Raw genomic sequence first — 24,991 nt, forward strand, 5'->3', positions numbered from 1 at the left:
TAAGTAAATTATGTGTGTCTGTGTGTTCTTTATCAGTATGGAGTACTACTGGGGCACTGTATAATGGGCACTAATGGAGGCACTTTATAATGTGCACTACTGGACTGGAGGCACTGTATAATGGGCACTACTGGGGGCACTCTATAAGGGGCACTACTGGGTGCACTGCATAAGGTGCACTAATGGAGGCACTGTATAATGGCCACTACTGTGGGCACTTCACAAGGAGAACTAATGGAGGCACTGCATAAGGGGCACTACTGGGGACACTGTATAAGTGGCACTAATGGAAGCACTGCATAAGGGGCACTACTGGGGGCACTGTATAAGGGGCACTAATGGAGGCTCTGCATAAGGGGCACTACTTGGGGCACTGTATAATGGGCACTACTGTGGGCACTGCATAAGGGTCACTACTACAGGGAGCATTGTATAAGGGGAACAACTACAGAGGGCATTGTATAAGGGGCACTACTGGGGGCACTGCACAAGGGGCACTACTACTGAGGGCACTGCTACAGGGGGCATTGCATAATAGATACTGCTACAGGGGGCATTGCATAAGGGGTGCTGCTACAGGGGGCATTGCTACAGGGGGCATTGCATAAGGGGCACTGCTACTGGGACATTGCATAAGGGGTACTACTACTGGGTGCATTAAGTTGAATATGGAATGGAAATGTTCCCAAAGTGACGAGAAATGGTGGTGTGTCATGTTGACAAGCCCCATTTTCAGTGGCCACACCCATTGTGGCATCTGGCCATGCCCACTTTTTGGCACGCGCGCATGCAGTTGAGAGGGGGCATTTTTCATCCTGCCCTGGGCATCAAAGACTCTAGTTATGCCACCACCTGTCTGTGATCTTCATGTTTAGCAGAAGCACTGCACAGATCAGTGTGATCTGTGCAATGCTTCTGGATTGTATGATGTAGTGAAAGGGGTAAAACCATTGTGAGGTCCCCCCAAAAGCATAATAGGCCCTGGACTTATGAGCCCATTCTGATAGAAGAAAATTGAGGGAAAAACCGACGTGGAGTTACATAGAAACATAGAAACACAGAATTTGACAGCAGATAAGAACCAGTTGGCCCATCTAGTCTGCCCTCTATATTCCTATAACCAGCATCAGGCTTAATCAGCCTTGGTGGTAATGGCACAGCATGAGGACCCCCTGCCAAACCATTTTCCAGTCCAAAACTGGTCAGTCCAGAGCATGCTATACTCAGAAAGTGGGGACCTCAAAACAAAAATGGGGTACCCTTCTCGAGGATCAACCTTGCATTGCAGGCAGTGTGTGCAGGGGTAATGGGTTAAATAAAGTACTAATATTATTCTTCAAAGTGTGGGTCTACAAGTCATGGCCAGCAATCCCTGTGGCACTTGTAGAACCACAAGTACCAGCTGGCTGTTGGCACCTGTACCACCACTATGAAAATATTTAGAAAACCACAAGACACACACTGAATGTTTTAAACTTTATTACACACTCACTCTCTCACCTGCAATCACACTACATACTTACATACTCCCTGCCGCAGATTGGTCTTCTTGCAGTAGAATCTGGACTTTAGAAAATAAAAAAAAACTTACCTGGAGCCAATGGACTCATTATTTCCTAGGTGCCCCTAAACTGTATGTTAGATTTTTATGGAAGCTTCTTCTTTAGTTGGGTTTCTACCACTTGGGAACTTGGGAAAATTATTATCTTTTAAATTGATAAATAAATACTGTACAACTTCCCTGGCAGAACCACTAGTCTCAGGATCTTAATTTGTTCCAAATTAGTTATAATCATTCATAATGAGGTCTTGACTAATAATTAAATGTCAGTAAATTGGTCATTGTTGATGACTTCAATCAAATTCCAATTAGTAGTTTATTAGTTTCTTTCTTGCAATTATGCATTTACCCAAAATACATTATAATAACCTTCCTCAGTGATATCTTCCCACAAGATTGGTTTCAAATTAAGCAACAGAACAGTTTTTATTAAGATCTTTTTTTTACTATTAGGTTTTATGTAAAATAAAATAACCTCTATAATACAGACTGTATAATCTGCTTTCTCATATCTAAATGAAAGTAGCAAAATAATAATAATTCTAAAATATGCCCACAAGATCAGGCATGATCCATAATAATATCACTATGGCTTCAGACATGAATCCCCTATCAGCCAATCAGAAGTAGCTAACTACTGCAGGAAACCATCATCAGGCTTGATTCAGATATGTATGTAAACCCAATGGTTATTGTACTGTACATATCCGATTATTGTGGGTCTGCGCATGTGCAGATTGGGTCCTGTGTGTTTGCTCACAGGTGTCCCTTAGCTGCAGCATGATTTAGCATAAGCTTCAGCATTTGGGGGCAATGACCAGGTCCATTCTACAAAATGGGGGTGTTGCCCCCATTTTTTAGGCATACCAAGCCCAGGGTCTACGTTTTCAAAAGCAGACTTCCTGGACCTGGCAGAGTTGTTCCGACGGCCAGGCTGAGTAAGCTTTGCAAACTAACAAAAATGGCAGCTGCTCAATCAATCTAGCAGTACTAATCAGGTGCATGAAAGGGAGGGGTCATACCAAGTAGAAAAAGGAGGGGGATTTAACCCCCTATTGTACCTCAGCACACTGAATAATACCTGCAACAATATATGAAGACACTATATGGTCATAGAAATTCAGAGATATTAGTTGCATGCATTTGCAAATACATGGGAGGCTGCTGGGCCACGTCACGGCTTCTCTGTTACCAGCAGTCCCTAACACTAAGGGGTTCACGTCCGGGGCGCAGTGCACCCCAAAAAACGTCCAGCCCAGGACCCCCCCAGGGCATCACACGAAAATGGAAAAAGAGTGACAGTGCAGTGTAAAGTATAGCTGTGTGTGAGTAATCATTAAGTGTGGAATGAGAGGTTAAAATATATGTGAATGCTGGCTCCTTCATGCAACTCATAACAAACAAACAAAAATGGCAGCTGCTCAATCAATCTAGCAGTACTAATCAGGTGCATGAAAGGGAGGGGTCATACCAAGTAGAAAAAGGAGGGGGATTTAACCCCCTATTGTACCTCAGCACACTGAATAATACCTGCAACAATATATGAAGACTATATGGTCATAGAAATTCAGAGATATTAGTTGCATGTATTTGCAGCAGCCTCCCATGTATGCATGAAGGAGCCAGCATTAGTAGGGCATGCTGGTTCTAGTAGTGCTAGTTGGAGTTCCCAGGGGTGACTCCCAGGTAAGCTGGCTCTCAATTTGGATGCATTTATGTATGTGCCTTTATCATGAGGCCTTACATTTGACAAAATTATATATGTGCCTTTATCATGAGGCCTTATAATGGGTAAATTTTACATTTGGGGTGAGCGTTTGGGCGTAGGGCCCCCGGGACTGGTCTGGCTGGGCCTCCTCAGGGCATCACCACTTAATACACATAGTTGCTTTTCACATCACCTTTTATGTTTGTTTATTATTCATGTATTTTTTCACATATATTTTAACCTCTCATTCCACACTTAATGATTACTCACACACAGCTATACTTTACACTGCACTGTCACTCTTTTTCCATTTTCGTGTGATGCCCTGGGGGGGTCCTGGGCTGGACGTTTTCTGGGGTGCACTGCGCCCCGGACGTGAACCCCTTAGTGTTAGGGACTGCTGGTAACAGAGAAGCCGTGACGTGGCCCAGCAGCCTCCCATGTATTTGCAAATGCATGCAACTAATATCTCTGAATTTCTATGACCATATAGTCTTCATATATTGTTGAACGTATTATTCAGTGTGCTGAGGTACAATAGGGGGTTAAATCCCCCTCCTTTTTCTACTAAGCTTTGCAAACTGGCAGAGGCCAGAGATGGTGATCCAAAGAAGCGTCTACGGACATTGCACTTGGGGCATAATTCAGTACGGATTGCAACTGCCGTCGCCATTGCGATTAAGCATGCAGTCTCACTGCGAAGATATGGTAAAGATTGCGATCAAAAAGCCATACACAGCCAAACATAAGATGACCCTTCACCTTACACAAATACGTAATAGTTAGCAAGACTGCAAAATCATCGGTAACATTGAGTACAATTGGAGCCTCACGCACACCTACACAAGGTCTGACTTTACTATGGCATCGCAATGGCTAATTTATGCATGCCCCTGTAACGGCGTTGAAACACACTGGCACGCCTGCGTTTCACCGACCACCCCCCATCACCACCCCCAAACAGTACTTCCTGTCAATCACTCTACAGTGGGTTTGCGTAGTCCCGATCACAGTGGAGTATTCACGCACGCTCACTACGAGGAATAGGCATGCACAGAACGCAACAATCAGCCGATTGGGTGAATAATCGCTGAATCAGGCCCTTGAATCGCAGATGCATGCAGGAGATGTCTATTTCCTACAGTCTCCTCCTGCTGCATTTGCATTTTAGTTGGACAGCATTGGACAGTCGCCTCCCTGCGGCTGTTCAATATAATCCACAACAGAATCAGGCCTATTTTCATCATTGGGCAATTGCAACAGCATCTCCATATCAATTACATGAACACAGATTTACTGTACTGTTTACAGCCAAAACTGCATAAGTATGTAGCAGCATATTCTTTATGTTTGCATGCGCAGGTCAAATTTGCATATTTTTTGTTAATCAAATGAGTGTGCACCAAACTCAGCGTCAGATTCATTTCAATTGTAAGTAGCAAAGTAGATTTGATTTTTTTTTCTGTCTAAAACGGTGTGGTATTCAGAAAACTAGGTGACTGTACACACCTATAGTTACAAGCTGATACATGTATTATTGTCAGGGTTTCCTACCCTCCCAATTTTGCCGGGGGCCTCCCGATAATCGGGTGCAACTACTGGCCCCCCGTAAAGGCAGGCAAGCCTCCCGGCGGGCGCCGATCCCCCTGACACCCCCCAAAATTTACTGTTAACCCCTGCTGCGAGAGCGGCCAGTGACGTGATTCGCGCTGAATCGGGTCATTTTGGCCCCGCCCCTGCTTCACAATGCCTGTATTATTGGCATTGTATAGCGGGGGCGGGGCCAAAATGATGCGATCACATGACCCCGCCCCTGTGATGCCTCCAACTGTCAGGAACCTATCCAGACACACACCCTTTTCCAGCCACGCTCCCCGCTACCCTGCCGATCTGGCTGCTCCCTCCCAGAAGGAGCAGCCAGAAAGTCAGTAACTATGATTATTGTACCTTCCATGCTCTGGACAAATACAGTATTTAGAGGCTTTATTTACTCACTTCTGAATTCACTTCACTAATTTCTTCCAGTTTACTAGATTTAAAAATTATACCAAAAAAGAAGGTGCCAGTACCACTTACCACTGAGTACAATCAGAACAAGAGCACTGGATGCCAAAGTCCAACTTCTACTGGTGACCGCATTATCTATTTGCTGGTGGTATAAGTTTCTTCCAATCCATAAAAAAAATTGTATGAGACAATAACAGTGTTGTCAATAAGATAGTAGCAGCTGTTAATGGAGGGTGTCAGCATCCAAGCCTAAAGTTATGGAATACATAGGAAAAAGCAAAAACAGTGCTATAGAGATAATTGGAATATTTGGATATGGGAGACTCAACCTGTAATAGTATGATGTAGGTTTAATATCAAATGTTAAAACATAGAAACACAATTCATATAATAATGAAAGAAAATACAGTACATATATAAATATATAATATTCATATGACATACGAATATTGGCAACTAGACAATAGAAATGTTGTATTGCTTAGTTTCCATCTGGACTCCTAATTTTGGCAGGAAACAGTTTATACAGAGGCCATAAAGTAAGGGGGATTAGGGGCAGTCTTGTGTTTTACTGTGCCATTACTCAGACTCAACATGGATAAATGGGGGATTATAATATAAAAGCTTGCATATAAAGTTTACATTTTACAAAGTCTGAAAAATAAATGGACATGATGACCTATCAAAGGCTTTTTCAGGATCTAATGCCAATACTACTGAGGAAAGTTTCAGTTTATATACAGTATATGATGTAATTTATGGTTCTCCTAGTTTCTTCAAGGGCTTGTCTTGTAGGGACAAAGCCTATTTGATCCAAATTAATTAATTCAATCAAATTATTGTTGAAAAAAAAGAATATCCATGTAGTGATATTTAAATTCAGAAACTTTTAACACCTTCTTATCAGTGAAAGCATAACGTAACTGAGTAAAGACACATGAAATCAGGTTTGTAAAATTATATAGGCAAACCGTAGTTTACTGATAAACAATGTATAACAGATATAGAAATTATATATATATATATATATATATATATATATATAGGAATAAGCAGAGAAAGGTTTTGTATACTCAGAACATATAGGGGAGGATGTACTGTATGAAACCTTGGAGAGAGATAAAGTGGAGAGAGTTAAAGTACCAACCAGACAGTTCCTACCTGACATTTTCAAACACAGCCTGTAAAATGACATTTAGATGCTAATTGATTGGTACTTTATCTCTCTCCAGGGTTCCATGCATATTTTCCATAGAGATATACTCAGCTCTTATTATGTTGTATTTAGTGATTGCTGGGGGAGCACTGATTTTGCCATAATCAGTGAAATACCCAGATCAAAAAACATGTAGAGATGTCGAGGAGGAAGTTTCAGAAGTTGGTGCACCATCAATCAGCATGATTCCAAATGAGGCCAACATGTGTTGCCTGAATTCAACTTTTATCCCCTTGATATTAAGGGTGGTATCTCCCCAGGATACATAAATTAATACTCAACTTTTATTAGTAGCAGTGGGCAGTATTGCCTCAATTATGAATACTTATTCATTTGCTTGTTTATTTACGTGAAATGTCAAGGCCACCAGCTGTGTTATTATGAGAACTGCTTTATGCTGGCCATACACGCTACAATTATTGGGACAATCCGCCCAATATCGGCAGATCGCCGCGATATTTGTAGCATGGGGGGGGGCGACCGAGGGTTAAATATTGCTCGGTCGGGCATGCTGGATTGTCCAGCATGCCCGTCCGATGCGATATTTTCCGGTAAACTGTCGGCCGCATCGGGCAGTGTATGCCCAGCGCAGCCGACAGACAGACATTTCCTGTGTTCCTTCCTACGGAAGGAACTGGGAAATGTCTCCTTCCCCGGGGGCGGAGCACGGATGTCGGGCTAATATACTGTGAGATTTCTCTCACAGTGTATGCCGCGGACATCTGCGGCTGGCAGGCTGCCAGATAAAATGTCTGTCGGTCTGACAGACATTTTATCTGGCAGTGTATGCCCAGCATTAGTCAGCATATTTTGTTAAGATCAATAACAACTTGTCTGCACATGTCTCTCTGTGACCTGCACAGATTTGAACAACAACATGCTAGAGCTAAATCTTTTGCTCTAACTACAAGGGCATATGAAAAACTTGTACAACAGTTGAATGTGGGACAAGGGTCACACTAACATTAATGCTGCTGATTATACATGTTCAGTAGGGAAATGGGTCTGTACTGTAACTAGCACACGTACTATGAACTTTATTAGGTTTTCATACCATACAGTCTGGTATTAGGATTAACTTTTTCCCTTGCTCAATGTACTTTAAGACCTGTACCAATTGCAGAGTTAAGATTTGTGCACATTTTTTGAAATATGGGATAGAGAAGACATTTGGGCTGGGTGTTTTCTGAGATTTAATTGTCATTTTTAGCTAATTTTCTGCCATATCTGCATTGAGTTTTGAGCTGAGGCCTGCTGCAGTTTTGGAAAATCACAATTGTTTAAGTATTGCTGAATAAGACTTTTTAGGTAAAGTAGAATTTCTTTTATGAATGTTATATAAAGATTCATGGAAATTGTGAAACGATCTGTTTATTACACCGGCGTGTACATTTTTTTATTAATTTTATAATATATTTTCTATATATTTTTACATAACAATTTGTTATTAAGACAACAAAGACTTCTCTCAGTTATTTCTGCCACATTTGATTGTATTTTATCTGTTAATTTGAAAATGTGGTAATACAGTAGATATACTTGGATTGCTCAAGTTGTTGTAACCTTAATGTTAAACTTTCAAACATTATTGCATCTAATAAATCCTCCCCAAGTCATTCCCCATTTCTGTTCACTAAGCCCTGCTCCCTGGTTTCACTGTCTTATCATCTCACAATCTGCCTGATTGGCAATAAATATTCCAAGCCAAGCACCAGGAGAAAAACCCTAAACATTCAAGTTCTGGTGGACATATGACCTTTTCTGTCCTAATAACTGAGGAGCTGATTCAGACCCGGACGCTAAGCTGTGCTCTCTCACAGCTAAAAGGGGCCGGCTATGCAAATTCCGCGATCGCATTGTCTGGTGTAAGGACGCCCTCTATGTCTTAGAGAGCAACCGCAGAACGAACGCATGCCAGTCTAAAGACACCCACTTTCTTTCTTAACACATGTCATCTCCAGGAAGTGTATGATTAATCAGAACCATCGAGAGCCATTGGAGCGCCTCGCAGCCCTTGAGGTCGACCCTACCCCACTGCATGCACTGCGATCACTGCAGGCTGATATACAACCAAGTGACCTGTACAATAACGCTACTTTGCTAAATAGGCACACCCATAAGACGCCATTTTGGTGCCTGGACACGCCTGTGTTCGCAGCACCATTCCCCCATTCACAAGCACCTTGCCCTGTTACCACCCACAAACGGCGCTGTCACTCAAAATAGCGTCCAGTCTGTGTACTATGAGTGAACGATTACCGGATGCAATGACTGGCTCACGCATGTGTATTTTGATGCATATGCATGCGCAAATGGGCGACAATCGCCCATAGCGAGCGTCTGCGGCTTAGCGTCCAGGTCTGAATCAGGCCCTGAGTCCTCTACAACACGGACTTTCTTAATGCACTCCTACAGCTCTAGGGATGGTACTCCTGCACTGCACTGCAATATTAGCCACATTGCTATGTTTATTGGTATTTGTGAAGTCAGAACTAGTTTCCTGACACTCTTCCCTCTAACTCTTCTCTTTACTGTTCACCAGTAGCCTACCACTGCATAACATGATTGGCACTATATAAACAATCATATAATATATACTTATATACAAATTAGCTTATCCTCAACTATTTCATTCCTAAACCAAAATGTACCAAAAGCTAATCATGGCTTAGCACAAACCTCCCAAATGCAGCCTAGAGTCCCCCCTCCTCTCACTGCCTGTTCCTGGAGTTATTTCAATGACTACTATAAATTTCTTGCTGTTTTTTGAGCTTTTAATCTGTGCTTAAGCTGCACTCCATGTGTTAAGGATATTTTTATTTCATGTTGATCTTTCTGTATTATCTCAGAAAGACTGACCAAACACCTTTTTTAACATGTGTTCTCCCTGACCAAGGCCAGTGCATGGTTTCACAGCACCACATTTAAAGCTTCAGCATCCCACAATTTTGTGATTCACCCCCCAAAACTTATCACATAAATGTGATAAAATGTAGGCCACTTGTATATGGCGTTATGCACTTGTTTAAAGGCACTGGGAAATGCCTGTACACCTGCGCACTACCTGTACCATAATGAAAGTGTATATATTTCCACCAGGATTTCCCTACTATGCCCCTTCGCTTCCAATTGTCCTTGCATGCCACCCTCTGCCCAATATCTTTTCTCTCACATGCCTCCCTCTGCTTACTATCACTTGTCATACTGTTATACATAATATGTAACACATCTTTACCTTAATTGTCCACTAATATTATTTTAGCTCAGTTTACAATGGTCACTTTGAGAACCAGATTCTTATATTTTATATGTTACAGGCTAAGAGAAGGTGAACCATATACACATAGGTATTTCTATAATGGGTGAATGGAACCCATTCCAGACACTTACCTCTCCATCAGTGCTGTAGAAACCACTGGGCAATTGGCACGGGCATAATTTTCCCAGAGAGTTTTGCATGCACAGTAGACTCTAGCAAAGTCTATTGGGGACATGCACCAGTGAGAGAGGAGGGGGCGTGCAGGGGAACTGCTACTGCTTTTACATTAGATGCTGATGAAGGTCTACAGAAAACTATAGCTTTCACTCAGGGAGCAAACAAAGAACATAAACATATCCAAATATTAGTACCATTGTAATGGGATCCAGTAATGCAACTTTTATATATACTGTATATTTGTAAATATTGCAATGGTACAAATGTTGTAGGGTTTAGTTGTCCCTTGATCACTATATTTCACCAATGTTTTGTAAGGGGCATACAGTAATTTCAGATTAGCAACATAGTGTAACAATTACAGTAATTCAGTCTAATGCTTCCCTTTGATTTTTTTTCCACATTCTGTTCAATGGATATCAGACACAACTGTTTGTGGGGAATTTATTTATTTGCACTGTAATATACCAAAGTTGAATTTCTCAAGGGTACGTCCCTGTTTAAATCAAGCCAGCCACTGTACTGCACTCGTTGTCGCAATGAAAACAGACCCAGATGATCAATCTTGTTTCCACGGTTTACTTTACCCTGACATGTTGCATGACATTGGTTTTATGAAATAATGTAGAGAATAATCGGAAGTGAAGAGGCTGACCTTATCATTTCTTTCCTCCGTCATATACAATAATACTTTGTGCTTCTTTTATTTTAATTAGTTAATGTTATAAATCACTGCCTTTACTGACCTTCATGTAGTACCTAAAACAGTACTAGCATACTGAATACAATGCTTCTCATTGAAGAGCATACAAACAAAGAGAGGTTTAATGCTGGAAAAGACAAGCATTGTACTATGAATTTATAATGTTAATTGTTGGTTGTATATTGTAAGTAAATAAAAGTAAAATAAACTGTGTGTAATATACAACAGTATATAAAGCTATTGCACATGTAATTAGGCTATTCAAGGACATCAGGATGTGCCCAGTATAAGGTTAAACAAACAAACTGCCCAGGAAATGGGATCTGCAGTTAGTGGGGGGATCAGGAGGTTGATGGAGCCCAAATCCTATAGTTTATAGGAAAGGGATTTAATATATTGCTGTGAATAGTGGCCAAAGTATGTCGGTATATAATGGCATATTTTATCAGCTCTTCTATTCACAGGCTTGTCTAACGCATCCCTTATCTAATGTACTAAACACATTCTTCTCCAATGCAGAAGCCATAGTGGTTGATCCTTTTTACATAGGGCTCAGTGCATTGCATTACAGACTCCTAAACAGTAGCTGCTGATTGTATTACTCAGTAATAGAGACATACTGTAAAATGGAAGTTAATTTACTGATTTATATTCTGGTAAAAAAAATTCTAGGAGCTCTCTCTCAGCAGAGTGAACAAACCTCAAGTTATACTAATATGCCACAGGCATGCACTTTCATGGTAGGACCAGATTTCTGCATACTGAATGCAGTGACATCAATTGGGTTGGTGTCACTCAGTGCGCAACAGTGGACTCCTTGCAAGAAAGGGGGCATGAGCACATGTTCACTATACAACGCCCCCTGGTGTATGGATTTTGAATGGAATGACCATGTGTCACACCCCCATGCATGTTGCACTGGTACAGTAGCTGGTCTCTCCCGACTCCTGGCACAGTGTGGATGATGCGTGTATCCATCACCACTGCTCAGTGACACCATCTGAGGGGGTCATGCCAGAATAGCAGAGCAGCTCTGTTATTTTGGTATCAGCCCCTCGGATGGTGTCACCCATTGCCGTCTGCATCCCCTGTTCCCCCCTGTCACGCCGCTGACTGAATGCTTTTTTTAGTAGCTGTACTCTGTGTGTTTATATATTGTTTTATTGTATAACATTAAAATAGAAAATTTGGGCTACAATTAATTTAAGTCTATCAAATTATTTAAAGCTTCAGGAATCAGGTGCCCCAACCATAAAGTTATATTTACAATTCAATTGCTTCTAAAGTTTTCATTTCAAACACTGCCCATGGGAAATACTCATGTAGACAGCATGGAGATCCTAACTGATCGTCAAAGGTCTGAATTTCAGTGGTCTACTTATTCATTCTAAAATGAGGTCTGAATGTAAATGGGAAAGTGAGCAGTATATGAGTCTAATGCTGGGTACACACTGGCCATCATATCGGCTGTTTAAGTGAATGGCCGATATATACCGTGTGCACGTTGGCCAGTGTGTACCGATGATATGTCTTTGAACAATGTCGTTCACAGACACATTACATAGGCTATGCAATACAGCAGATATAGCTCCAGATATATGTGCACATCGTGCTCTGTGAAGGGGCAGCCAGGCGACCGCCATACACTTGCTGCACAGGCCGCTGGGAAGATTGGCAGTGATAGTAGCTCAGTGTGTATGAACAACCATCATCTGCAGATAAGTCCATCTGCATATATATCTATCAGGTGTGTACTCAGCTTAATCCAACGTTAAAAAAACAATGGTTCAGTGCGCTACCACGTAGCAGCCGGTAAGGGACAGTCAATCCCTGAACGAAACTGCAGATATAATAATAAGAAACCAGCGATTATCAGTACATTAATTGAATGATAATTCTATAAACGGATGTGTCAATAAAAGCATGAATTTATTAAACCATAATACGGTAAGAATACTGTTAATATTTAAAAGATAATGGTACATTTAGACATCCTGTAGGTAAAAAAAGTCTCTCCTATGGATTTTTTATTTTTAGGACTATTCCCAGATACTGAATACCTGACTCAGCTGTAATGATTGGTGAAAGTGGTAACAGTCCTCTTAGCGTGTTCTGCGCAAATTCTAGGGGCTGTATAATAATACACTTAAAGCTGTTAGTCCAAGGTTTGAGCAGTGAATACAAAACGATCACAGCCCTCTTAGCGTGTCCTGCGCAAATTCCTGGGGCTGTGTAGTAATTCACTTACAACTGCTGCTCCAAAGGTCATATCAGAGAATGGTTGGGTAGTCCAAAATGATCCATGGAGAGTCCAGACGTCCTGGGTTGGTAAACGACCTAACAGGTGTTTATGGGTAAGCCTTATCCACTCTGCTGCCACCCGACCTGGGACTCTAGTCCCGGCAGTTCCCCCTTGATAGCGGCCCTGTAAACGAGGGTCATAGACACATCAAGCAGACTCCAACTGGCAATACCACCTGTAACAGAAAGATAAAACAAATGTATTTCTTTACTGTATTGTGAATTTGAAAACATGATTCCCTTATATGCATGTATAGGGTATTAATTATGCTACAGTAGTGCATTATGAGTAAAGTCATGAAATTAAGTTGCAAATAATAGATAATAATACAAGATACCATATTACAATTCCCTTTTTCTTATATGAAGAGGTTAAGCACCCAAAACCATTGAACAGAATGGGTAATTATTTTACCTTTCCTAAATCAAAATACAGCATTTGAATGTTACTAATTTGAATGGATGTGGTTAATTAGAAAACTAGTAATTCTGCTTATTCTCTGGTCTCCACCTAAAAAAACACTGCAAAATAGTAAATCATTTATTTTAAATAAGACTATAGTAATTATACATCTTCACTACCAAACCATACATTGACTGTATTTGTTCAGATGATAGTTTGTCCATTTGGTCTTCTAGTGTTAAATTTTTTAACTTTGAAAACATGACTGTTCTTAGGCTTCTATTTAATAATAAATTGCAATAACATTTTCCAGTGTGATCAATATCAGTAAAATAAATGAAAGATTGATATCATCTGTCTGCTCTCTCTGTCCTGGCTAGGTACATGGATAGCAAACACAAGCAGACTCAGAGCAGTCATTTCAACTGCCTTTATCACTCCATTTAATACACATTTTACTTACAGTTTGCTTTTTTACCATTAATGATCTGTTGCATTACATTGTGAATACCTGGACAATAAAGTGTGTTAGTATAAAGCAGGGTTGGATTGGGCATCTGGCACTTCTGGCAAATGTCAGAAGGGCCAATGACCTCAAGGACGGCTATAGCAGGGCAGAAGTGCCTCTGTCCTACACCCAGGCCGCCGGATACATGATATGAGCTCAGGGGGAGTGAAGGGGAGGCGGCAGTGATGGGCCAGTGGGCTCTGCTCACCCGGGAAGAGATGGGGGCATCCCACGAGGCCAGGCCCCCGTGACTTGGGACATGCCCCCTTTGAAACTTAACCATGTCCCCTTTGTGAGTGCCCTTGCCTAAGGCGCGCGCACAGGATGGACTGCCAGGGCTGATCTATAGCCCCTGTCCTTCCCTGGTATTAAGGATATGGAAAACAGCTCAAAACTGCACAGATTTATGTGCAGTGCAATCTTACAATCCTGTCATCCTGCTGTAGAGTAGTGAGCTAACCCCCTGCCTACTGACTTGGTGCTAAGTTGCATGTTTATTTGAGCTTAAGCATCCCAGGTGTTCTTACAGTTTGTAATGGGAAGTAGCCATATTATTATTTTTATTTTAAATAAAATTATATTTTTTCCCTGGTGCACTATAGATTCCAGCATGCTCAGGCTGACTTTAATTGGTATGACATGCAAGTTCCAGCATGCCCGTGGCTGCCAGGGCATGTTGACACTTGAGGAAATAAGTATTATAACTTTGACACATGATTTTTAGGCACTTCTTTAAGCTATTTGCATAAATTATGAAGAATATGTTATATATACAGGCAACTTAAGATACCTGCAGTCATTAATTTAAAGCAAATTGAATATTTTTAAGAGACAATTCATACTTGCCTACTTTTGAAAAAGCATTTCAGGGAGATTGTGAAAGCAGTACCTATGAGCACGGCGGTAAAGTGGACTGTACTGCTACATCTGAGAGGCGTGTTATAAAAGTGACTTACATCCAAATGAAAACGAGCCCTAAAGCTGTTAGTAAGATGTACTTGTTAACAAAAACACACTGATACTTTTCAGGGCTTGCTCATGTGTTGTGTATTACAAGGGGTTCCATATAAGTGTTCAGGAGAAAGCTTATATGAAAATGCATATAGCCATAGAGATCATTGTGTCTTATAATCAATGCAGGGAAATAGCACTGAATACATTTGAATGTATATATCTCTGATTTCTTTTTTTCACAAGTATATAACTACTAAATGGGGGTAAGTTGCAATCAGGGAGATTGTTAGACTCTTCAGGGAGTCAGGGAGTTTGCTACTAATTCAGGGAGTCTCCATGACAATCAGGGAGAGTTGGCAAGTATGACACAATTTATGCTGCTTTTTTTGGGTGGAAATTGCGTCCAAATCCCTCAATTTATGCTATGAGATTCCTTGTAGTGGCTTCCCAGCATACTGTATACATAAAACAAAATCCTAAAAATTTACAAAAATCTCTGTAAATAATCTTTTAGTGACCTCTTGAAGATGTATAATACATTTTATTATCTTGCATTATCCTCCTGAGGAAATCATATTATGCATTATTATGTGCAAGTATATAGGTAAACACTGTTGCAGGAATTTAAAATGGTCATAAGATTTTTCAGTGATGTTTGGAATTATTGGTACAAATAAGGGGCCTGATTCAGAGATGGACATATTTACACAGCCGAACACAAGTGGCTGTGCAAATCCGTCCATCTCACATGCGAATGCAGAAGGAGGTGTCAGACACCACCTTGCTGTATTTGTGATCCCAGCACTGCGACCGATGTCACAGGCTGGGATCATCATCGGAACCATCGCGAACCGATGGTCACGATGGGTGTTCTTTTGGTCAAGCTGTGGGAGCTGAAGCCTTTCAAAGCCTGGCCTGTGCCTGGTCGCAAGAGGCCAGGAATCTGCATCTGCCAACACCCTGGACTCATCCTTCCCGGAATATGGAGGCGACGCGCCTACATTTCCAGGAATGGCGCTCAGGCATGTCCCGCTCTGCCCCCCAAACACTGCAGTATGTCAATCATGTCTACGAACGAGATCTCAGGACCCGTTCTGCACACAGGCCCAAGGACTACTTGAATAAAATACTAGCTCTTTATCTGGAATCAGATATTTGTTAATTTTTCTGATTCATATTATTTTGGAATATGTGTAATTACATGTGTTTATTTTAATTATGTTACTATTAAATTGATTTCTGATATATTCACGGAAAATATATTTTATTTTATGTCTTAGTGCTGTTTTTTTGCTACTTGTGATTAATAAGAGATGTAGGGATATGTTTAGTAATCAATGGGTTGTCAAATTTGCCGATCATCAGTGGCTTTGAATAATGGATTTAAACAGCAATAGAAATAAATGTTAAGCAAGCCTGATTTAGCATTTATTCCTATTACTATCTTAAACTCATTGGTTAAATGTCACAGATAATCGGCAGCTTTGACAACCCACTGGTTAGTAAATATACTCCCTACAGTCTCTTTTTAGATCTTCTTAGGTAAGTTGTTTTGCTCAAACTTATAAAGTTTTTTTATTGTTATTTGGGCATATAAATTATAACTTAGGTTAATGCAGGATGTAAAGACAGAAGAGAAAAATTGAGAAGTCTCACCAGAATCTGAAATATGAATAGGGAAATTGACCCTACTTTAGTTCCCATTAGATACAATGGCCCAAATATAGGATATTGTAGTAACATCAATAAGTGATTATCTCATCTCATTATATTTAAATTAAATTGCAACATGTGCCATAGTCAGGCAATAAAAACCAACTGTGTTACTTGCCTTAAAATTACAGATCAGTCTTAAGTCATTATTCGTTCAGTCGAGCAACCGAAATCTCTGTCATTGCTCTGCCCTAACAAGACAATGGCATCAGTCACATGGTCGTCAGTACTGGAATGTCGACATGGTTCAACATGTTGATAGGCAACATGTCAACATCCTCAGAATATTGACCAGTTGACAATGTCAGCATCTTAATTGTTGCCATGTGAAATGTCGACATTCTCAGAATGCCGACGGTTAGGGTTAGGCACCGCTGGGAGGGTTAGCGTTAGGATGTGGGGGGGAAGATAGGGTAAGGCTTTGTGTGCAGATAGGTAGAATGTGGGGGGGAAGATAGCGTAATGCTTTGGGAGAGAGGCAGGTGTTAGGGTTGGGCACTATGGGGAGGGTTAGCGTTAAGGAGTAGGTTAAAATACTCATCTAAACTGCTGCTCCATCAGAGGTCTGCACCAGAAGTGAGGGATCCAATAGCCACACCGGAGCTGCTGCAGCCATCCGGACCACATAAATGACTGCTGGTCCACCAGGGTTGTTAGTTTGAGATTCCATAATGTCTGTGTAGACATAAGGAATGTCGACATGGTCACTATAAACATGCCAACATTTCAACCATGTTGACATTCTCATGTCAACCTAATGCACTTCGACATGATAACTGTCGACCTAACATACAACACCTCAAGACAATGTAGATCATTTCATTGTTTAATAGTTTATATAAATTGCAATGCTGTAATGAATAATGCTATTTCATTTGTTAATCTCTTCATTTGGGATATATAGAAGACCCACTGGTGTCTGACATAGAATCTGCTGTGATACGTAATTTTCATAGAATACAGTTGCCATGGAGACTGAAGCAACTGTAACTTGTTTCCTGTTTGTGTAAATGACAATTCCAGATTCTATGATACAGCAGCTCAGTAGCTCATTTTGTTCCGTTTAGTCTACTCTACACTCTACTCTGTTATGCTTTGTTTTCAGGTGAACATTATTTTTCACATAAGCATATTAAATGGGATTAAATATACAGAAAATTGATAAACTTTTCTAAAATCGAATTGAAAAATATTAATTTGAAATAAATTAAAATTGATTCTCATACTGGATATAGGACCTGATTCAGAGCCGCTCGTTAGATGCGATCTCTCGCACAATGTGTATGCAAATTGCGTAGGCAGTGCTACCGCACATCAATGCATTAGCACGCCCAGTATTTCTTCGACAGCTGTCATATAGTGTATGCAGACACCCACCAGCCTGTTTTAAGATGCCCACCTGTGCACATCATGTCCAGGAAGTGTATGCAACCATCGCTGCATCGGGTAACATCGGATGCTATCGCAGCGCTTCAGTGTAAAAACAAGCCAGGTGACGTGTACTATGATGCTGGCTTTAATTATGCACACCTCTAAAACGCCGATGTTCAGGCATGCCTGCATTTGCACCTCCACTCCCCCATTTTTAATGGCCAGCCCCTGATACCACCTACAAACGGCTTCCCCTGTCACTCACTGTGCTGGGCTGTCTTTGCGCAGCAAGCGAATGCATTGTGAACTTTTGCTAAGGTATGCACATGCACACTGTGATGCATATACATATACACACAATACTTACACACTGCATACCATCGGCAGCAGCGAGATTATGCACCTTAGTGAGCGGGTCTGAATGAGCTCCATAGGCCGCAATTCAATTGTGAATTAGCTCCATAGGCCACAATTCAATTCAAAGCGATGCTGAATAGCATCTGGAGGGAGCTCCCAGAGCTATTCAATTCAGCGCGCTGTTTGGTCCGACTAAAGGATTTCTTCTCACAGCCTCCTGAGGGTGTGAGGAGAAATCCAACTAAAGTGTCGGCCGCGCGGTTCTTTGCCGGCTTAGCGCTGTGCTAACTGTCTCGCGGCCAGCATTTTAGTCGGGGAATGCAGGTTGTCCCGACTAAACACCAAGGTTAAGTTGCGAGAACTGCCATTCTCTGACAACATCGAGCTTAGTTGAATAGCTCCAGGGGCTCCCTCCCAGGGCAATTCAGCACCGCTTTGTATTGAATCCCAGCCAGCGTGTTTGCTTTACCTATCATTAAATTAATATAATTTTTACCATATAAATTAAGGAAGGCACAGGCAGTAGGCAGTTTGTAGGAAGGAGGAGTTAACAGATAGTTTATATAGTTTTTACATTTACATTAGACTGATGTTGCACGGTGTATTATAAAACTCTTAGGGTATACAGTATATACTAAAGTGCAGGTTCTTCGAAGTTGTCTTGTTGCCCATAGCAACCATTCAGATTCTACTTATCATTTATCTAGCACCTTCTAGAAGATAATAATTAGAATCTGATTTGTTGCTATGGGCAACATCTCCACTTCTAAAAACCCGCACTTTAGAAAATTTACCCCTTACAGTAAATGATAATCACAAACAGTAAATATGTTCATAATTTTATATTTTACATTAAATGGAAAGGTCTGTTATGATATGTAACTTTAGCTGCATAGATTTTCTGTCCAACCATCCAACTAGTTGATTGGTTGGAATGAAAATCTGGTAAGGTATGGGAGTAAATGATGATCAGCAATTTGCTCCTAAATGTCAGAAAACAGATGAAAATGGTCGTTCAGACAAGTTTGTTATATGTTTGATCCAAACAATTTGTTCAAATAACAGTTTTTGTCCATTTTCCCTCGTTTGGAAGCAAATTGCTGATTATCAGTTACTCCCATACGTTACCAGATTTTCATTCCAACCAATCTACTAGTTGGATGGTTGGACACAAAATCTTTACGTGTTTATGCAGCATTACAGTAATAAATAAATGTCACTTAATAAAAGTCATTGTCATCCCCCTGCCATATGTGTATCCTATGTTGTGTTGTATTTTTAGATATACTAATTAAAGGTTAAAGGTTATATTTTAGTTAATTGATTTATAGAGGTGTGCCCCTACATATGGGAGTACTTTTTTCTCCTCTTCTTCTTAGTACAAATGGCTTGCTCCTAGGTTGCACCCTCGTAGGGCATAAATTGTCCAAATTACCATTATAGGAATTATTCATAATAAACATCCATCCATTTTGCCTCAGGCCCTGATTTAGAGCCGGACGCTCTGACAGAGCGCTCGCTCTGAATCAGGGCCGGCCCTCTGAATTTAAGAGCGGCCTCCTGGCCGCTCGCATAGCTGTGGGTGACCACCCGCAGCTATAGCGAGTGGCCAAAATGATGGTCACGATGGTCAAGACCATCGCGACCATCGGGCTTGCGACGAGAGCCTTGCGGAAGGGTCTCGTTGCCACAAGTCCTGGAGTGCTTTTGGCTCTATCAGAGCCAAAAGCACTCCAACGGACATCACTAGTGATGTCAGTGGGGCCGGCCCCAGACAGTAGGCGTTCCCATGGGAACGCCTCCGTCTGGGCAGCCACGCCCCCAGCACGCCCACCAAAGGGGGCGTGCTGTCACTCTCCATCGACAGCACGTCCCCTTTGGTGCTCGACCCATAACGATGGCTTGGCCGTCGTTATTCCGGTCTCGCGCATGCGCTCGGCGGAGCCGCTTCCCTGACTCTCCCTGATAGTCAGGGAGACTCCCTGAAATAGTAGCAATCTCCCTGACTCCCTGAAGAGTCTAGCAATCTCCCTGATCACACATTACCCGCATTATGAAGCTGTTATATGTAAAAAAAAAAACAGAGATCCCATACATTTAAATAGGATCATTATTATAATTTCCATGCATTAGTTATAAGGCACAATGATCTCTATGGCTAGTTTCACACCTGTCGATTTTGTCCGGCCAGGCAAGAAACAGGCGGTAGCCGGACGGGTTTTTTCAGGCACTCAGTGCCTTTCACAAGCAGCGGCTTTGAACCGCTTTTAATGTGTTTTTTTTTTTTAATCTATTGGGCATGCACAACAGCAGCTGCTACTGCACAAGCCTGGCCAGCACAAGCCCGTGTGTGTGTAAGGGAACATTGTTGCCTATACACCACTGGCGTGCAGGGATGGCACGGGCACAGCATGGCAGCCATCCTTCCAGTGGATATTCCCGGCTGTAACACGGCAACTGTCCCGTGCCCGGGCGATGTGAAAGGACCCACCTGCTCCCCTGCTTATCTATTTTTCACACCCGGCAAAAAAAAACGGCGTGAAACTAGCCTATTCTGAAAAGTATCAGAGTGCTTTCATCACCAAGTAGATCTTAGTAACTGCTTTGGGGCTCATTTACATTTGTATGTAAATCAGTTTTATGACACTCCTCTAAGATGTAGCAGTACACACCCACTTTACCACCACGCTCATAGGTGTGGCTTTCACAATCATCCTGAAATGCTTTTTCAAAAGTAGGCAAGTATGTGTAAACTGTCTATATTTTCTTTGCAGATTGCAGTATGTGCAGTTATCTATACAGGTCGAGTCTCCCATATCCAAATTTTCCGAAATACGGAATATTCCAAAACACAGAATATTTTTTAGCATGACTGAGATAGTGAAATCTTTGATTTTTGATGGTTCAATGTACACAAACTTTGTTTAAGGCACAAAATTATTAAAGATAAGATATAAAATGACTTATAGGCTGTGTGTATAAGGCATACTTGCCGACAATCTGGCTGCCCCTTCCGGGAGGGAGCAGCCAGATCGGCATGACTGGGAGGCGTGGCCAGCAAATAGGGGCGGGGCTGGCCAGTCGATGAGTGTTTGCGGGTGGGGCGGGGGGCGGAGCCATGCAATCATGTCATTTTGGCCCCGCCCCCGCTACATACTGCCGATATTACAGGCAGTGTGAAGCAGGGGGCGGGGCCAAAATGACGCGATTCCACGTGAATCGCGTCACCGCCGTCCCTCGCTGCAGGGGCTTTACATGTAAGTGCGGGGGGATAGGAGGGGTTGCCGGCAGCCGGGAGGATTGCCTGCCTTCCCGGGAGGTCGGGAGCGGCACCCGATTTTCGGGAGGCTCCCGACCAAATCGGGAGGGTAGGCAAGTATGGTATAAGGTGTATATGAAACATAAATGAATTTCATGTAAGTACACAAACTTTGTTTGAGGCACAAAATTATTGAAAGTATTCTATAAAGTTACCTTCAGGCTGTATGTATAAGGTGTATATGAATCATAAATGCATTCTGTGTTTAGATTTGGGCCCTATTCCTAAGACATTTCAATATGGTATCCCAAGACATGGAATATTCTGATAACCAAAATACCTTGGTCCCAAGCATTTTCGATATGGGAGACTCAACCTGTACTTTGAATGTTAACATTTTGATATGGTCAAAATGTCAACAGTCAAAACATAGGCAGGTTTATATTTAGAATGTCAGCATTTTGACCACGTCTATATTTTTATATGGCTAAAATGTCGACATGCCTATATGTTGACTACAGGCTAAACCACTGTGTAGTATGAGCAGTTTTTTAAATTTTGAATGTTCACATTTTGACCATGCGCAGTAATGGGGGGAGGGGGTGACAATAATGTTTATTATGTGGAATTTAGGGAAATAGGACCTTATGGCTGACATGGCAGGGTGAGTGTTTGTGAATGCATGGTGCTCTTTCTTCAGTAGACAAACAGTGGCACTCCAGCTACTGTGGAACTACACATGCCAGCATGTCCTTCCATAGTTTCAGCATGTCCTTACTGCAAATCTGTGTGAGGACTTGCTGGCATGTGTAGTTCCACAGCAGCTAGAGTACCACAGGTTTCCCTGTTCTACACATATCTTGATATGATATTTTTAGACACATCAGACAATCTAACTAACAAGACAGGATCACTGTTTGCCGTCAGTGTGACACTATCCTGTACTGTATATTTGTCCATTATAACTGGTTATTATTTTACTTAGGTTGGCATTATGACTGTCGATATTTTATCGGTGACTACAATTTAGTTGTCGACATGACTGTCGTCATTTTTGGCTGCGTCAACATTTTGCTTGTCGACATTTATTTTCATTGTCAACATTTTGACAATGAAATGACCCTGACAACCTCATGCCCATGTCGACCTTTTGTTTGTCAGATGACATTTTGGTGTTTCCCTTATGATTGTCTAGATTTTCATTGACAACTACATCACATTATGTATGAATAAGACAAAGCAGTGCATATAGACTGAAAGACAGTTTATGTAATAAGATGCAGCCTATGGATCCTTAAGCTGCATACACACACAACGATTTTTTTAAATGATTATCGTTAAACGATATCGTTTAACGATAATCGTTTGAAAAAATCATTCACTTTCTGAGTCAAACGATGAACGATTATCGCTCATGCGCGTTCACGTTTGTAGTTTGTAGATCAGCAGACTGTCAACTCAATGATTTTCTTTAAGGGAATATGCAAAAATCGTTTGTAGTTCAAAAAAATCGTTCATTACACTTTAAAAAATCTGACAGATAATCTGACAGATAATCTGACAGAAAATCGTTCATAAAATCGTTGGTAACAAAATCGTTGTGTGTGTATGCAGCTTTACACCTCTTGCTTTTGTAAGTGAAACAAACTTTATATTTTAAACATTTAATATACCATGTTATAAAGTTGTACATATTAATTGTAAATGCAGAGGTGAAACAGGGCATTGCTGGCCCCCACAGCAACATTTGGGGTAGGACCCAGGGATATGCTCAGAAGAGGCCCTGATTCTGCTCTTCTCAGTGTGAATGGGGCCAGCAAATGGACATACTGTAGAAGCCCCTTTTGGCTCTCGGACAAAGTTTTCAGGCAATGATGTTTGTCCTCAGGAGAGTTCTGGTACTGTGAACATGTGGGCTGACTCAGAGATGGACGGTAATGCGAACACAGCTGAGATTTTGTATGGAACACAGTAGAAAATAATATGCTAATGGTTCCAAAGATCACCTGAGCATAGGGACACCCGCTGCTGCCTTCTTATCTATGTACGATGTTGCTTAGGGACGTAAATATTGGTAACATTGACGCATAACAAGTGGCCATCTTTCCTTGCGGAAGATCTAACCAGCCGCAGACTCGGCAGCTCTCCTGATGCGCAGAGGGCTCTCATGCTGCATATGCAATCGCGGCGTTCAAACGTATAGACAAGCCTTCATTTTTCTGACCACCACCCTGATACCACCCCCAAAGGCTGACAACCTGTCACTTGCAATGTGATCGCTGTGCATGGCAGTGTGGCTTATACGCATGCACAATTGCAAATAATCGCTCGATTTGCGTAAATGTCAGCATGGCGTAAATCTCTGAATCAGGCCCATGGTTCACAGATATATCTTTAAATTAGATATGTGCGCCAACCTCCATTTTTTGGTTTTGGTTTTGGATCTGGATTCATCTTTGCCTTTTGGTTTTGGATCTGTATTTTTTTTTTAAATAAATAAATAAAATAAAAAACAGTTATAATGATATAATTTTGACCTGTTTACATGCAATCCAAAACCTGAGTTCGGCTTTTAAATCCGAGTTCCGAACTGCGGGAAGATCCAAACTTGGACTCAGTTCGACTTGGTACAGTATCTCAAAGTGACTCCAAACTCGGACTCGATTTGACTCAGAAACCCTGAATCCGGTTGTTGTCAGTTCTCTGGATATCAAACCCACACCTCTATTAAAAATATAAAAATTTGTTCTGCAAACATTTTTATATTCTATGTATATATATTTTATATGTACATACTGTAGTGTCTGTTTCCTTATGTACAGCACATTTTTATTGCCTTTTTTACAGCAAATTATTGTAACCAAGTTACAAAAGTTGTGTAATCAGAATTTATGATATGGACTCATCTTAATTTAGAGCAATATAAAAAGTATAATGAAAAGATCTATAAGTTCCTCCATATCAGGGCCATTTCTAGAGGAGGGTGAGCTGTGCAATTGCATGGGGCACTACAACCCCTACTGACCCTGGCCACCAGAGTGGGGGAATGTCAGTGCAGCGTGACTGGTGGCAACAGCAGCACTGCCAGTCCTACCTTTGGGTTCTGGCAGCGCTGGGCTCTGCCAATTGGTTCAGATGCTGCCCGGGCAGTGACTTATGGCAACACGGCAGCATGACATCCTAGGTCACGCAGCTGCCCTCTTGTCAGGAGAGGATGTGGCAGTGGGACCCCAGGAGAGGATGCGGCAGCAGGGCCCAATGAGTGGATGCAGCAATGAGACACCAGGAGAGGGGCCTCATGAGTGGATGTGGTATCCAGGGAACTAGGCTCAATCCCTCATCTCTGAGGCTGTAGAGCTGCTCTGGCTGTTGCTGCACACGGTTGAGAAAGAGGGAGGGGACTGGGAGCTCTACTGTGGGGGCTCATTGTTGTGGGGTCTTTTTACTGTGGAGGACAGTATGTTTTTTAAGCCACACCCCTTATTGTGAGGCCA

This window comes from Taudactylus pleione, unplaced genomic scaffold (assembly GCF_031769625.1).
Source record: "Taudactylus pleione unplaced genomic scaffold, aTauple2 ptg000431l, whole genome shotgun sequence".
In the NCBI taxonomy this organism is placed as follows: domain Eukaryota; kingdom Metazoa; phylum Chordata; class Amphibia; order Anura; family Myobatrachidae; genus Taudactylus; species Taudactylus pleione.